Raw genomic sequence first — 17,949 nt, 5'->3', positions numbered from 1 at the left:
GGGAATGGCATCTGGAAGGGAGGCACAGAGTGAAGGGGTGAGGCTGTTTGGGGATCTGAGGCAAAAACTATAATTCTCCTTTAAGAATCACCCACATCACTGTCTTACCGTGGCATCGGTCACTCCTGTGAATATCACAGCCCCTCAAAATACATCTGGAGATGGCCACTTGGTTTATGTTTGTCATGCCCTACCAGTGCTTCTGTGAGAAGAGAGCCTTGGCATCAGCCTTGGACCCCAGAGGCATCTGTGTTCTCTAAGCCTGGCACCTTCTGGGTCACAGTCACTTCAGCAGAGTGGGCAAGGCCATAGCACGAGAGTCACTGTCTCTGCCCTCTTGCTCTGATTCCCACCTGCATACAGAACTTCCAGCCTACAAAAGGGCCCAGGATGCGGAGCGGTGGCACAGCGGTAGGGCGTTTGCCTTCCACGCACGTGACCCAGGACGGACCTGGGTTCTATCCCCAGCATCCTATATGGTCCCCCAAGCCAGGAGCGATTTCGGAGTGCAGAGCCAAGAGTAATAATAATAATAATATAAATCACTAACAAACACTGGAATGAGTGGTTTGATGGTATGTGTGTTCATACCATCAGGCCTGCTGTAAGAGAGTACCACAGACTGTTATTGGGGCGAGGGGGGCAGCTAAATACGAGCGATGGATCATCTCAAAGTTTGGCTTATGGGGTCCTCAGGACTCCTTCTGAGAGCCGGACAGATGGGTCCTATCCCAGGCCTCTCTCTTGGGTTTGTGGCAACCTCAATGTCCTCTCCTTGTAGGAAAACAAGTCACATGAATTAAGATAGACCTAAAGTCTAATTGAATTTAATAACATGTGCCACCCAGTTGGAGAGTTCAGGCCCGGAATTAAAATTCTTGTCTTACACTTGCGCTGGAACATTTTAAGCCACGGAGGCAGCTCCCAGGTTCTTCTCCTTGGGGATCACAAACAACTGAATTGTAGGAGAGTACTTCTTGGAGACACTGGGATTCAAACTCAAGATGTGGAGGTTATTAGTCCCAACTTGAAGCCACTGATCCATTCTCTGGGGTCCCTAGGTACATTTTTAAAGACCTTCTAACCAAATAGGGTTCCATGCTGAGGTATGGGTGGGTGTAGAGTGTAGACATGATAGGGCACTTTCGAAGTCTTGTCGCTTTAAAGAATGAGAAATTGTCTTGTATTCTTTTCCATGTTCTTAATTTTTTATTATAAAATATATTTAAGCACTATGGTTACAAACATGTTTATAGTTGCATTTCTGGCTTTGAGACAGGCATTCTTTTTCTTTCATTTACTACCATTGTCATAATAGTTGTTAGTGTAGTTGTTTCCCTAACTGCACTCATCAATCTTTGTGGTAAGCTTCATATCATGAGACAGTACTTCCAGTCCTCATGTTTATTGTCTTTGGGTAGTATTACAAGATTGTCTTTAATTTTTCTTAATTCCAACAGATGAGTGAAACTCTTATGTTTCTATCTCTCTCCTTCTGATTTCTTTTTTTAATATAATTTTATTTTAATCATAGTGGCTTACATATCGTTCACAGTAATATTTTAGGAACATATTAACATTGGATCAGGGGAATTTCCATCACAGAATTGTCCTCCCTCCACCTCTGTTCCCATCTTGCCTTCCATATCCTCCACCTTCACCCCCGGGGCTGCTAGAATGAGTGGTCCCCTCTGTGCCTAGCTTACTACTTAGTGATCTTACAACTGTTTGGTCATGGTACCTCCATTATATCCCCCTCTATTTGGGAGGCGGGACTAGATACTTCAAGTTATGTGGTTTTGTTTGAAGAAGAGAAAAGTAATAAAATGGGATAAAAATCAAATATGCCAAAATGGGTGGAGTCTTTCTAGAGCAGTGGTCTCAAACTCAATTTACCTGGGGGCCGCAGGAGGCAAAGTCGGGGTGAGGCAGGGCCACATATGGGATTTCACTTACCGATAATTCACAATAAAAATCGCATTAGTAAGAAAAAAATCGCAAAAAGTCTCATTAAACATTGGCATACCCCGAACGAAACTGCTCGGGGTATGCGAATGCTTAATGCGATTTTTTTCTTACTAATGCAATTTTTATTGCGATTATTCAGTAAGTGAATAATCGTAAATACTGCAATATTTGAAGGCCGGCCGCGGGCCACAAAATGTTGTATGGAGGGCCGCAAATGGCCCGTGGGCCGCGAGTTTGAGACCCCCTGTTCTAGAGGCTCTCATTCTTGGTTTGAATGACGAGGGGGGAAAAGAAGGTGAAACACCACAACAGTATGACAAGTATCAAATAAAATCTCCAGTGAGCACTACAGCAATAAAGATAGGCACCACATAATAGCCATTGTCTTGAAATAAAAAAACATGATAGAGAACAAAACGGAAGAAGAAAAGAAGAAATAAATAAATAATAAATAAATATGGAGACAAGTTCAATATCCACACCAAATCAAAGAAATCAACAAAAACTAGATAGATAAACAAAAAAGATTATTTTGTGCTTTTCGTCATTTTTTCCCCTCCTGCATAGGCACAGTAAACATTGGAGTCATTCGAAAAGGAATTCTCTTGGCCTAAAAGATACAGGGTTTCTCCACCCTTGGAGTATATTGTCATCGGATTAACTACAGACTCCTTTCTAGTTCATTTACTCTCCCGTTGGTGCTTTTGTGGTGTATGGAAGACTTCTGCTCCGTCCTGGATGATAAAATCAGGTCTCTGTATCTAGAGATCTTGGTCTCTGCACAAGTCAAGGATGGAACTTATGATGAAGTCTTTCTTTGTGGTTCTAGAAGTTCTGTTCCCTCACTGTCATTTTAATCCATCTTCTGCCGTTGGTGGTCTTGGTCCTTGCGCTGATCCTAGGATCGAGCCTGGCATAGCATCTTTCGTTATGTTTCCAGAAGAGCCAATCAGTTGCTATTGTCTCAGTCAGACCTCTGGAATTAGAGATCATGGTTGTTGTGCAGGTCGTAGATCAAACCCTAGACTAGGGCTTTTCTTATTGGTCCCAGGATACATACTGCCCAGTCATGGTTCTATCAGCCAGTCATCTGATTTTGCCTTATTGTTAGCTGGTGAGGTAGGATAACCTGCTCTTAGGTCAAGGTGTTCCCAATTTTCTCATTGTCAGGATATTATATTAGAGCTGGAACACGTTAGTGTCTGAGAAGTATTAGGATGTCCCAGATGGGCTTTGGCTCCTGTAACTGTTGTGAATAACTGTGTGGTTTCTATGCCTGGGATCCAGGATTCCAGGCTGGACTGTCAGTGTCTAATCACCTGGGGACTAAGTTGGGTGCACATGACATATTTCCAAGATGGGAGATGCCCCTGTATTGTAAAAAAGTATGAGTTCTTATCCCTAGTAGATAAGAGCTCGTTTTTATATGTAACATTTCCCCCGTTTTAGTGTGCCTTTGCAGGAAGAAATGGTGCTACATTATATTGCCGGTGCATTTGGGAGTGGAGAGAGAAGAAAACAGAACAGGTCACACTCCCAAAAAAGATAAAAATAGAAATAAAAGTATATGTGCTCCCATATATATAAAGAAAAAAGATTTAAAGAAATAAAATAAAATAATGAAATAAAAAAGTAATTAAAGGAACAAAGTGATGCAGGAGACATATTTGGGGAAGATCAGGTAAAGAGGTAGTGTTATACAGGTCTTATACTTATGATGGAGCTATATTTTGCCCATTGTCTTTTGAGATTTTCTTGTGGGGTGCTGGTTCCCTGTCGCCTTTTCATCACAGACCGTGACCTTCTTGAGAGTGACAAAAGATTTGCAGCAGGGAGGTCTTGGGTAGAGTCCTTGCATTGGGAATCCTTTTAGAGCTAAGTCCGGTATCAAGCAACAGTCCATGCTAAGAAGAGTTGGTAAGGAGGGCCACGGAGCATGAGTCAGCAGGGGTGTTGGTTGTCTTTTCTTGCCGGGGATGAGGTGTGGGTTTGAGTGGGTGTCCCTTCGCTTGGGTGCTGGTTCGTTGGCATAGGAGGTCAGTCTTGTTTTATTTTGGGGGGGGGTCACACCCGGCATCACTCAGGGGCCACTTCTGGCTCCACACTCAGAAATCACTCCTGGCAGGCTCGGGGGAACCATATAGGATGCTGGGATTCGAACCAATGACCTTCTGCATGAAAGGCAAACACCTTACCTCCATGCTATCTCTCCGGCCCCAGGAGGTCACTCTTGATGCCGAATAGATTAAGAACTGAGGGTGAAGAGTTTTAATGAGGTGGGAAATCTGGACGGGGTTGAGGGGTGAAGGGATAGTCAGATTTCTAAAGGGGGGAAAGGGAAAAGTATGTGGAAGGGGCAGAAAAGGAGAAAAGAGAAAATAAGATTAAAAAGAAAAGGAAGAAAAAAAAGAAGTAGTGAGAAGAGAGGAGAATAGAGCAAAGGAATGTTAGTTTGCTTGAATGTGTTCGATGAGTAGGCCCTGTAACATAAATCTGTAGGTCACAGTTGCTGCTTCGGTGGTCTGGTTGGTCACGTACTTCAGGTCCTAAAAAAAAGTATAACCTAAAAATAAAAGTTATGTTAAAGTGTATGTCTTACACTTGCCCTGGAACATTTTAAGTCACTGAGGCAGCTCCCAGGATCTTCTCTTTCGGGATCACAAACAACTGAATTGTAGGAGAGTACTTGTTGGAGACACTGGGATTCAAAATCAAGATGTGGAGGTCGTTAGTCCCAACTTGAAGCCACCGATCCATTCTCTGGGGTCCCTAGGTACATTTTTAAAGACCTTCTTACCAGATAGGGTTCCATGCTGAGGTATGGGTGGGTGTAGAGTGTAGACGTTATAGGGCACTTTAGAAGGCTTGTCACTTTAAAGAATGAGAAATGGTCTGTGTTCTTTTCCATGTTCTTAATTTTTACTGAGCTCACACATTTAAAGTCTTTGGCTTTATATGTAATATTTTCCCATTTTAATGTGCCTATGCTAAAAAGGAACAATGCCTCAGGGTATGATTGGTGTATATGGGGGCCGAGGGAACAAGTCCAATAATCCCCATAACTTGGTTATAACATGAACTCTTACCAGAGACTTTTCTACCAAAATTCTTTATAGTACAGATCACAAAAAAAGAATGTGGAAAATTGTCGCTATATAAGCGGATATTCAATAAGGGTTGTGCCTGTTAAGGGAAAACATCTAACATTTTCAAAGGAGATATACATGTCCCTTATAAGTCTTTAGAATTAGTCGGGGGGTTGTAAAATCTGGAACACCAATTTGATCTGTGATTTTGCCTTGTGGATTCTGAAAAACGGATTCCAGCAGTCCCATACAGGAACTGTCCTTGAGCAGGAACTTCTCAGAAACCGAGTCTGGTGGCAAGCACAGGTCCACAGTGAAGGGAGGTGGAGGAAAAGAGGCCACTGAGTGTAGATCAATAGCACCAGAGTTGGTCTTAGGCCAGAATACTTCAGGGGAAGGTCTTGTATTTAGGCCAAGGAGTTTCCTTTTAATTTCCCTCATATTTTGCTGGGCCTATGCAAAAAGCAACAGTTGCCACTGTCACACCTATTTTACTATATTTCTTTAACACGTATCCTTAAGAAAAAAGAAGAAATGACTAAGCCTGCTATTGTTAAAGGAGTTCACAAATATACTTGCTACTGAACTTTTTCTTCTTTCCTTTCTCTTCCATCTGTTTAGTTTTTCTTTCTATTTTCTATTTTAATAACTGCTCCGGTCACCTTGAAACAATCTAGTATGATACGTATGTCAATTACGTGATGCCTTTATGGGAAATCCTCGTTACCAAGTCACCGCAGGATGGGCATTCTGGGTTACACAGGGGGTTTGTCTTTGAATGGCACATGGCTGGAGGGTCAAGAGTTCCTGGTGCTCAGGTCCTTCCTGCAGTGCTTGCAAGTGACTTTCGTGCTGTCCGAGGGGGGAGACGAAGTGCTTCCAGTCCGGACACTTCTTTCTGGAGCTGGCCGGGTGGCCTGCCATCTCGGTTCCTTTGCACGGCTGCCTAGGAACGAAGGTGCCCCTGCCCGCACCAAGCCAAGGAAGCCCCGGTGAGGCCCGGACACCCCATCCCAGGGCGGACAGGGCTGTACTCGGGGGCCTCGAGGAGCCTCGGACCCTGTCAGCGACCTGGGACCCAGCGGAAGTCAGAAGGGGCGAAGGTGCAGGACCTGGACGCCACCAGCAGCTGCTGGGATGCTGCTGAGGCCCCAGGGATGCGGGCGGCCGAGGACTCGCTCCCATTCAGGATCCGCCATGGCTTGGGCTGAGCGGGAGGAGGCGTGGCCTGGGCGTGGCCAGGCCGGAACCGAGGCGCGCAGGCGCAGTGGCGGCGAAGCTAGTAACTCATAGGCGAAGAAAGTCGACAGTTACACAGAGATTGAGTGTAGTCTAATGGACAGAGTAAGTGCTTCCTCAAGCAGCTTACCGCTGGCAGGCCGCGGTTCGAGTCCCGACCTCCCATATGAGCTTGGCTTCTGGCTGAAGAACCAGAAACACCTCAGGAGTTGGGCTGCTGTGTCTCCCACACGAAAAATAAGAACACACTCAGTCTCTCTCTTATTGCACCAACCTTCCAAATTATTGCTGTACAGAGTTGTTTTTTTGTTTTGTTTTGTTCTGTTTTGTTTTACCATGTTCAACTTCATTTCTAGTTGGACGTAGGAATAGTCATCACAATAAAATATTCAGTCAATAAATTTAAAGCAAGTGGCTTTAAAATGCTCTTGGCATGTGACAAAACGAAATTTAGAAAATAATTTTCATTCAAATGGATTAAAAAACTTTCTTTTCAGCTGACATGCCTGTTCAAATCTTGCCAAGAGTTTATGATTATGAACAATAGTTTTGAACAGTGAAATAAAATAAAGAGACTTGATGATTTCTATTGTCGATATGTGTTTGTAATAGAAAAATCCTCAAGTCTCTTTCCATATTTTACTTGGTTTTGGTTTCTGGGTCACACCTGGCAATGTTCAGGCGTTACTCCTGGCTCTGCAGTCAGGAATCACTCTCAGGGGTGCTCAGAGAACCAACTGACAGGCCAAGGGTAGAACCTGGTTGCGCAAAAGCACTACTTGTTGAACTATGACTCCGTTCTCATCTTTCTTGATTTTAAAGACACATCTATTAAACAGAGTGATGATACAACAGCAGGTTGAGTGTTTGCTTTCCCTGCAAACAACCCAGGTTAATCCATATGTTTCCTTGAGCCTGCTGGGGTAATGCCGCCACATATATGGGTTCGGCAGAAAATGAACAAACAAACAAACAAATACATAAATACTTATCTTGAATACTTAGATTCAAAAACTGAAACATAGCACATAAAATGTATTTTTACATTTGTTTGTACTCCAGACACAAATTCTAAAAGTCACGAGGTTCAATTTTACCTTTTAAGCTCTTTGAAATGTTTTTATTTATCTAAGAATTTTCATTTATTTATTGACTAATCATTGATTCATAGTATCATGAAATTTCAGGGTGCTTGCTAAACTCTCGCCACTCTGACTGTCAAACTTAGTGCTAAAATACCACCAAAACCACATGCTGACCCACTTCACCATTTCCTTCCTTTGCCCCCTGGTAATGGCTCTAGTTGTCAGTGAGTTTCATCTAATCTCACAGTTTCCTGAGGTTCATTTGCTTTAGTAGTTAATATCACAAATATCAGTGACATCACTTGACTTTCCCTTTGTACCTGATGCAAGCCCTCGGGTATGTATTTTAGATCTTGGAGATGCCCTTCTCAAACGTTAGCCTCAATGAGATAAAAAAAATTAAATTATGTTGACTGAGTTTGGGTCATACCCTATGATGCTCGGGTGTGAATTTTGGTTCTTTACTCAATAACGACTTCTGTTGTTACTCAGGGCACCATATATGAGGTGCCAGAATCGACTTGGGGTTAGATGCACGCAGCTCACTTTGGTGCATGGTAGTTCATTTGGTTTGCTACAGTTATTGCTATGGCTTTTAAGTCATAATTTTAATTTAATTTCTTCATTTTATGGGTACAAATGTCAAGTCATCTGTCAGAAATATTCATCCCTTCTATATTCTGTTTTAGTTTTCTTGTCACTAAATTTCCCTTTCCAAACTAGCAGAAATGACCATATCTCTAATCACCAGAAATCCACACATTCACATTCAGACAGAATGTAAAGGGAGTTGATGTTGAGAATTCTGTGATGTTGTTCATATAGTTATTGATATTCTAAAATTTGGGCAAATTCCCTTTTAAATCACATGATCTATTTTCTGTCCTTTACTTAAAATTCAAGTGATCATTCAATGATATAATGTTTTGATTTTACCATGGAACAAGAATGCATTTAAATGATAAAGTGATATAAAATTAAAATATTTCTCTTTATGTACACTTAATTATGTGATACACTCCCAGACTGTGTGGCTTATACATAACATGAATTCATTTCAGACACATCTGAAGGCTGAAGATAATTATCAGAAAGATCTGGTTAGGTGAAGGACATTTTTTAGATCATGTTGTAAAGGAAAATTTTCCCCTGGGTTTGCTAACTGCCCTGATCACCTAACCCCCTTCACAATTCTGGGAACTTAAGTTTCCCCTGAGTTTCCTGACTGCCCTGATCACTCACCTCCCTTCACAATTGTGGGAACTTGTAGACCTAGTTACAGTTCAACTTTCTTTCTGTTCTGACATGGTTCTAACCTGGTCATGCTAACCCTGTAAGCTTGCACCTGCACCTTGCAAAAATGTGATTGAGCAAATGCCAGATGTCATGTACTTCCTAAAGCAAATCAATCTACTGTACCTTTCTATTGTTTGAAATACTATATACAGCTTATAAGCTCATGGCTCAGGGCTGGCAGTTTCTAGCTTATGCTGGATTCTAAACAGCCCCTGCATATGCTTGTAAAGAAAATAACCCCCCTGTTTTTGCATGAGACTGTGGTCTTGGTGTCTTTGAACGGCGCATCATTCTCCTGGACTTAACAATGTAATTCTTACAATATCCTAACATTTTGGAAGGGTTAAATATTTCTAGCATCTCTTTTTATTTATGTATTGAATCAACACTAGATGCAGTATAAAAAAGATTTCGTGGTTGAGTTTCAGTTGTACACTCTTTCAACACCCAACCCTTCACAAGTGTCCTTTCCCATCACAAATCTTAGCAGTTTCTTTTCTGACCTACAACCCCCCCACTCACGTTTATAGGCTATTTTATAAGACATCCATTTCATTCACTTAAATTTTGCCCTCCTGACGTGACTACTATTTCATCATGTTGGGAGTTAATATTTCAACGTATACATTTTGTGGGCAAACAAGCATTCTGAAACACAATAATATCTTAAATCACAGTGATTTACATATATGAACTTTTTTGATTATTTTATTTTGGGGGGCCACACCCATTGATGCTCAGGGGTTCCTCTTGGCTCTGTGCTCATAGAAAAGTTGGGCCGAAGCGATAACTTAGCAGCTGTAGGAGGCCTGGATCGAACCATGGGCCGTCAGCGAGCCAAGCAAGCATCCTACCATTGTGCCATAGGTCCGGCTCTTCTTCCAACGGTTGTCTGAAGACTTACAAATCTAGCTAGCTTCGAGGAATGAGTCCAAGGGACAGCAGCGTTGGCCCAAGCGGTATGGGTGTTTACCTGGCATGTGGTCGAACCCTGGGCATCACCGGGTGTTCAATAGACCCCTAAAATCTGGGACTAACCTTGAAGCCCAGCGTAGCGGTTACTGGCTGCAGCCCATTCAATAGTCCCTCCCCCCAGACCAAAGGAAGCAGGTGGATTCATCCCTGCTTAATATGGAAGCCTTCGGAGAGCCTTCAAAAGACGGGCTGGACTGGGGGCACAATGGTAGGATGCTTGCCTGGCATGAGGATGAACCTCTGTTTGATGTGACCCTTGACACAGGCTATATCTCTCTGGTACCTCCTTTTAATGAGCTCAGAGCCACAAGGAACCTCTGACCCTCAAAGGGTGTGGCCCCAAATCAAAAAAAAGCCCAATATAAAATATGCATAATATTCAAATGCCATATTTTCTTTCTTTTTTATGGTTAAGACACATATTCTTTCATTTACTTTCTATACAACATAATATAGAAAATAGACTACAATATTTCAAAAGGGTTTCCATAGGCATATGTGCCAGGCTTTTCTCAGAGATAGCACAATGCTGCAGACGGGTTAGCTTTGCTAAGCAGAACCTTCGTGGGTTTCGGGAACCTTTTCACGGAGGAGAGAAGTGTGACCACAAGTGGACGAATATAAAATATGAAATAAATGAGACCACACAAAATACATTGTATGGGGACCCTCGCCCATGGGACGAGAGACAAATTTACTTTTCAGTTGATGACATTTTATAAGGACAGACTCTGGTATGCAAGGTCCTCAAAGAGCAGGAGAGCAGTACAATGGGAAAACAGACCATACATTTACATTTTAAAAGACTTTTCTTCAGGTGAGAAAGAACTCTGCTGGGGGGCAGTGAAACCAGAAGTAGAGATGTTTTTGGTTTAGCAAAAAGCAAGTTTTTCAAGATACCAGGAGAGAGACAGAGATATTCATGATGTTTAAGTAGTAGCCACAAAATGGATTTTAGGGGGTACGGAAATAATTGTTTACCAATTAGAAAAACAAGCTGTTGGTTCCAGGTTATGCAAACTAGCCAGCAGGGAGCTTTTGGCAGGCTTTTGATACTGACATTTCTTTGTCTGTGGAGAGCTGAGGCTGGATTTCTGTAGTGGCCAAATAGAGAGAAAAATGTAATGTTACAGCCAAGTTGAAATTACTGCCAATGATCCACGTAAAGGGTCAAATGATTGACTTCGCTAAGCGGGCCTTTTGGCAAATAATTCTTTTAGAGGAAAGCCCTGCACCAGGGAAGGAAAAGACCACGTCTGCTGTGTGCTTTCCTTAGATGGGATGTAACAGCACAAGAATCATCCAGTGTATTTAAATATGCATTTAAGTGTTAGACGACTTGGTTTGGAAAAGAATCTACCTACAGTACTGGAGACATAGGACTTTAAGGTACTAGTCTTACATACAATCTACCTGTGATCTATTTGCAGAACTGCACATGGTCCCCAGATTTCAACCAGAAGTCCTCTGTCAATACAGAACCAGAGAGAATAGAAGTAATCCTTGATTGCCACAGGGTGGCACTCAAGCATACTAGCAATAAAATATACCTACTTGTTTAAGCTCCCTCAAGTTTCTTAGTATAACTGAAGGTTGGGTTACGACCAAAGAAAAAATGAACATCATTGGACAGAAATTTGAAGTTGCATTATTTCATTATACATTCATTGTTAGGTTAAGTATGACTAAATGCTGTGGATACAGATATCAACAAATATGATGGTCTGCCTGTATTCACATTTGCAGAACTGTTCTGTGTATTGGAGAAGCAAAGCATTTACAAATATCATTTCAGTTTTATATAGCAAAATTTAAGTCTCTGGGTAATAAGAGCAAGGGAGGTGGAAAGTAAGAAGACATTAGGAAATTGGCATAAAAGAATCATCTGCTGTCTTTTTGAATAGGGAAAGATGCCCTATTATATCTTTTTTCTTTTATTTTTTATTTAACCAACTTTATAACATACATGACTGTGTTTGGGTTTCAGTCATGTAAAGAACACCACCCATCACCAGTGCAACATTCCCAACACCAATGTCCAAATCTCCCTCCTCCCCACCCAACTCCCGCCTTTAATCTAGACAGGCTTTCTATTTCTCGCATACATTCCATTATTAGGATAGTTCAAAACGTAGTTATTTCTCTAACTAAACTCATACCTGTTTGTGGTGAGCTTCATGAGGTGAGCTGTAACTTCCAGCTCTTTTCTCTTTTGTGACTGAAAGTTATTATTGCAAGAATGTCTTTCATTTTTCTTAAAACCCATAAATGAGCGAGACCATTCTGCGTCTTTCTCTCTCTGAATTATTTCACTCTGCATAATAGATTCCATGTACATTCAGGTATAGGAAAACTTCATGACTTCATCTCTCCTGACAGCTGCATAATATTCCATTGTGTATATGTACCATGGTTTCTTTAGCCATTCATCAGTTGAAGGGTATCTTTTCTGTTTCCAGAGACTTGCTATGGTAATAGTGCTGCAGTGAATATAGGTGTAAGGAAGGAATTTTTGTATTGTATTTTTGTGTTCCTAGGGTATATTCCTAGGAGTGGAATAGCTGGGTCTTATGGGAGCTCAATTTCCAGTTCTTGGAGGAATCTCCATATTGCTTCCCATAAAGGTTGAACTAGAAGGCATTCCCACCAGCAGTGGATAAGAGTTCCTTTCTCTCCACATTCCCGCCAACACTGCATGTTTTCATTCTTTGTGATGTGTGCCAATCTCTGGTGTGTGAGGTGGTACCTCATAGTTGTTTTGATTTGCATCTCCCTGATGATTAGTGATGTGGTGCATTTTTCCATGTGTCTTTTGGCCATTTGTATTTCTTCTTTGTCAAAGTGTCTGTCCATTTCTTCTCCCCATTTTTTGATGGGATTACATGTTTATTCTTGTAAATTTCTGTCAGTGCCTGTATATTTTGGAGATTAGCCCCTTATATGATGGGTATTGGGTGAATGGTTTCTCCCACTCAGTGGGTGGCTCTTGTATCCTGGGCACTATTTCCTTTGAGGTGCAGAAGCTTCTCAATTTAATAGAGTCCCATCTGTTAACCTCTGCTTTCACTTGCTTGGAGAGTGCAGTTTCCTCCTTGAAGATGCCTTTAGTCTCAATGTCCTGGGGTGTTTTACCTATGTGTTGTTCTATATATCTTATGGTTTTGGGGCTGATATCGAGGTCTTTAATCCATTTGGATTTTACCTTCCTACATGATGTTAGTTGGGGGTCTAAGTTCAATTTCTTGCACGTGGCTAGCCAGTTGTGCAAACACCACTTGTTGAAGAGGCTTTCTTTGCTCCATTTAGGATTTCTTGCTCCTTTATCAAAAATTAGGTGATTGTATGTCTGGGGAACATTCTCTGAGTATTCAAGCCTCTTCCACTGATCTGATCTGAGGGCCTGTCTTTATTTCAATACCATGCTGTTTTGATAACTATTGCTTTGTAGTACAGTTTAAAGTTGGGTAAAGTAATTCCTCCCATATTCTTTTTTTTCTAATGATTGCTTTAGCTAGTCTAGGGTGTTTACTGTTCCAAATGAATTTCAAATCTGCCTAATCCACTTCTTTGAAGAATGTCACAATTATCTTTAGAGGGATCACATTAAATTGGTACAATGCTTTGAGGAGTATTGCAATTTTAATGATGTTATTCCTGCCAATCCATGAGCAGGGTATGTGTTTCCATTTCTCTGTGTCCTCTCTTATTTCTTGGAGCAGAGTTTTATAGTTTTCTTTGCATAGGTCCTCCACATTTTTAGTCAAGTTGATTCCAAGGCATTTGAGTTTGTGTGGCACGATTGTGAATGGGGTTGTTTTCTTAATGTCCATTTCTTCCTTATTACTATTGATGTATAGAAAGTCCATTTATTTTGGTGTGTTAATTTTGTAGCCTGCCACCTTGCTATATGAGTCTATTGCTTCTAGAAGCTTTTTGGTAGAGTCTTTAGGGTTTTCTAAGTAGAGTATCATGTCATCTGCAAACAATGAGAGCTTGACTTCTTCCTTTCCTATCTGGAGTCCCTTGATATCTTTCTCTTGCCTAATCGCTATAGCAAGTACTTCCAGTGCTATGTTGAATAGGATTGGTGAGAGAGGACAGCCTTGTCTTGTGTCAGAGTTTAGAGGAAAGTCTTTCAGTTTTTTTTCACTGAGGACACTATTTGCCTCTGGCTGAGGTAGATAGCCTTAACTATATTGAGAAAGGTTCTTTCCATTCCCATCTTGCTGATATTTTTGATCAAGAATGGGTGTTGGACCTTATCAAATGCTTTCTCTGCATCTATTGATATGATCATGTGGTTTTTATTTTTCTTGTTGTTGATGTTGTGTATCATGTTGATAGATTTAAGGATGTTAAACCTTCCTTGCATTCCTAGGTCATAGTGGATGATCTTCTCAATGAGGCATTGAATCCTGTTTGCCAGGATTTTGTTGAGGATATTTGCATCTGTATTTATCAGTGATATTGGTCTGTAATTTTCTTTTTTGGTAGCATCTCTGTCTGGTTTAGGTATCAAGGTGATGTTGGATTCATAAAAGCTATTTGGAAGTGTTCCTGTTTTTTCGATTTCATGAAATAGTCTTTCCAGGATTGGTAGTAGTTCCTCTTGAAAGTTTGAAAGAATTCATTAGTGAATCCATCTGGGCCTGGGCTTTTGTTTTTGGGCAGACATTTGATTACTGTCTTAATTACCTAAATTTTGATGGGTGTGTTTATAAATGCTACATCCTCTTCATTCAGCCCTGGAAGATTATAAGTCCAAGAATTTATCCATTTCTCCCAGGTTTTTATTTTTAGTGGCATAGAATTTCTCCAAGTACTTTCTGATTACCCTTTGAATCTCTACCTTATCAGTAGTGATTTCTCCTTTTTCATTCCTAATACAAGTTATTAAGTTTCTCTCTCTCTTTCTTTGTTAGTTTTGACTGTGGTCTATCAATCTTGTTTATTTTTTTTACAAAAAACCAACTTCTGCTTTTGTTGATCTTTTGGATTGTTTTCCGGGTTTCCACTTCATTGATTTCTGCTCTCAGCTTTGTTATTTCCTTCTGCCTCCCTATTTTTGGGTCCTTTTGTGTAGCACTTTCTAATTTTATGAGCTGTGTCATTAAGCTATTCAGGTATGCCCCTTCTTTCCTGATGTGTGCTTGCAAAGCTATAGATTTTCCTCTCAGTACAGCTTTTGCTGTGTCCCATAGGTTCTGATAGTTTTTCTCTCCATTGTCATTTGTTTTCAAGAAGGTTTTGATTTCCTCTTTGATTTCATCTCAGACCCACTGGTTATTCTTTATTAGCTGTTTAACTTCCAGGTATTAAAATTTTTCTTCTGTGTCCCTTTGTAGTTCACATATAATTTCAGGGCCTTTTGGTCAGTGAAGGTAGCCTGCAAAATTTCTATCCTCTTGATATTATGGAGGTATATTTTATGCGCTAGCATATAGTCTATCCTGGAGAATATCCCATGTCCATTAGAGAGGAATGTGTATCCAGGCTTCTGGGGGTGGGGTGTACTGTATATATCTACTAGGCCTCTTGCTTCCATTTTTCTGTTCAGGTATAGTATATTCTTGTTGGTTTCAGTCTGGTTGACCTGTCAAGTGTTGACAATGCCGTGTTGAGGTCTCGCACAATTATTGTGTTGTTATTGATATTATTTTTCAGATTTGTCAACAATTGTATTAAATATTTTGCTGGCCCCTCATTCGGAGCATATATGTTTAGGAGAGTGATTTCTTCCTGCTGTATGTATCACTTGATTAATACAAAATGTCCATCTTTGTCCCTTACAACTTTCCTAAGTATAAAGTTTGCATCATCTGATATTAATATGGCCACTCCAGCTTTTTTATGGGTGTTGTTTGCTTGGATGATTTTCCTCCAGCCTTTTATTTTGAGTCCATGTTTGTTCTGACTATTCAGGTGCATTTCTTGTAGGCAGCAGAAGGTTGGATTGAGTTTTTTTTTTAATCCATTTAGCCACTCTGTGTCTCTTAACTGGTGCATTTAGTCCACTCACATTGAGAGAAAGAATTGTCCTGGGAGTTAGTGCCATCTTTATATTGAAGTTTGGTATGTCTGTTGGTCAGTATTGTCTTAAAGTAGGCAGTTAAGTTTTTCTTTTAAGAATGGTTTTGAGTCTGTAAAGTTTCTGAGCTTTTGTTTGTCTGTGAAACCATGTATTGTTCCTTCAAACCTGAAAGTGAGTTTTGCTGGGTGCAGTATTCTAGGCGAAGCATTTATTTCATTGAGTTTTGTCACTATTTCCCACCAGTGCCTTCTGGCCTTGAGTGTTTCTGGTGACAGGTATGTAGTAAATCTTAAGGATGTTCCCTTGAATGCTATTTCTCTTTTCGATCTTGCTGCTTTCAGAATTCTGTCTCTATCTGTGGCATTCGTCATTGTCATTAGATTGTGTCTTGAGGTGTTTTTTCTGGGGTCTCTTTTAATTGGTACTCTTAGAGCATGCAGGATTTGCTCACATGCATTCTTTAGGTCTGGTAATTTCTCTTTAATGATGTTCTTGACCGTTGATTCTTCCTGGAGATTTTCTTCCTGTTTCTCTGGGACTCCAATGATTCTTAAGTTGTTTCTGTTGAGCTTATCATAGACTTCTATTTTCATCTGTTCCCATTTTTTGAGTAATTTTTCCATTGTTTGATCATTTGCTTTTAGGCTTTTTTCCAGTCTCTTCTGCTGTATGGAATTCTTATATATCTCATCTTCCAGTGTACTAATTCTATCCTCAGCTGCTGTTAACCCATGGGAAATCTCAAACATGTTTATCTTTAATTCATCTACTGAGTTTTTCAGACCTAATATTTGATCTGAAATTTCAGTTTGGAGTTTTCTGATTTCTATCTTCATATTCTCTTGATTCTTATTAGTGTTCTCTTCTATACTTTCTTTGAGTTCTTTAAACATCTTCCATATTGCGACTCTAAACTCCTTATCTGAGAGACTGAGTAGTTGGTTGGTCATTTTCAATTGATCAGAGTTGACATCGTCATTCTCTATGTCTGGCACTGGCCTGCGTTGTTTCACCCTTGTCACACTTGTATTGTGGGTTTTTCTACGTATTGTGGTTGCATTCATTGGCTAAATGATGTGCACAGCAGCGAAGCTAAGCAGAGCAACCGTGCTCCTCTGGCTCTACCCTTTCTGGGTGTGTAGACTCACCTCCAGGGAAAGCTCCAGGGACGGCGAGCCATCCACAGATGCGCCACACACACAGGATGAAATCAGGCCGAACATGCAGCACAGCACAGAAGACAGGCGGATAGGAGTGCTGGCATCTGAGTTCCAGCAGAGTTCAGTGGCTTCCCCTTTTTGGGCATGTAGACTCACCTCCAGGGAAGGCTCCAGGGAAGGAAAGCCGTCCGTAGATGAGCCACACAGAGGATAAAATCAGGCAGAAAATGCTGCACATAAGACAGGCAGATAGTGGTGCTGGCATTGAGTTCCAGCAGAGTTCAGCGGCTTCCCCTTTCTGGGGGTGTAAACTCACCTCCAGGGAAGGCTCCAGGGAAGGTGAACCGTCCGCAGATGAGCACACACAGGATGAAATAAGGCCAAATATGCAGCACAGCACAGAATACAGGCAGATAGGGGTGCTGGCGTCTGAGTTCCAGTAGAGTTCAGCGGCTTCCCCTTCCTGTTATATCTTTTGGACCTTTGTATCTATTTTTAAAGAAATAATGTTTGATTCTTGTCTAATTCATCTATCCATCAGTATTTCCTGTTTTGTCTCTTTTCAAGGAACTAATAATGTAAAGAGAGCTAAAATATAGTATTGATCCCCAAAGATCTCAAATCCAACAGTGAATATATATTGACAAATATTTGCATATATAATAGAGGTGATAATGTAGATGGATTGAAGCAATACCTCTGAAACTACAACAGACAATATATACTAATGTCTATTGTGAGGCAATATTAGGGATAATAAGTATTTTGGAAAAGTAGGAAATGTATTTAGGACATAAAATTGATGATATGCTAGAGAAAAAGAATGGGTAATTTCAACACCACCACCACCACCACCACCAACAACAACAACAACAACAGGGGCCAGAGTGATCTATTTCAGAAGGTAATATGCTTGGCTTTCAGTTGATGACTAGTACCTGCATTCAACCTCCTGCATTCCTTTTTCCCAAGCATTGCTTGTATTTATTCCTGAGTGTACTTCTAGGAGTAAGCCTAGAGCACTTCTTAAAGTGAACAAAAGTTTTAAAAATACCCACCCAAATAAGCTAATTTTGGATTTGAGGAAAATATAGCAAGAATATTTCGTT

The sequence above is a fragment of the Suncus etruscus genome, chromosome X (genome assembly GCF_024139225.1).
Source record: "Suncus etruscus isolate mSunEtr1 chromosome X, mSunEtr1.pri.cur, whole genome shotgun sequence".
NCBI lineage: Eukaryota > Metazoa > Chordata > Mammalia > Eulipotyphla > Soricidae > Suncus > Suncus etruscus.
Note: the sequence above shows the minus strand (reverse complement) of the source record.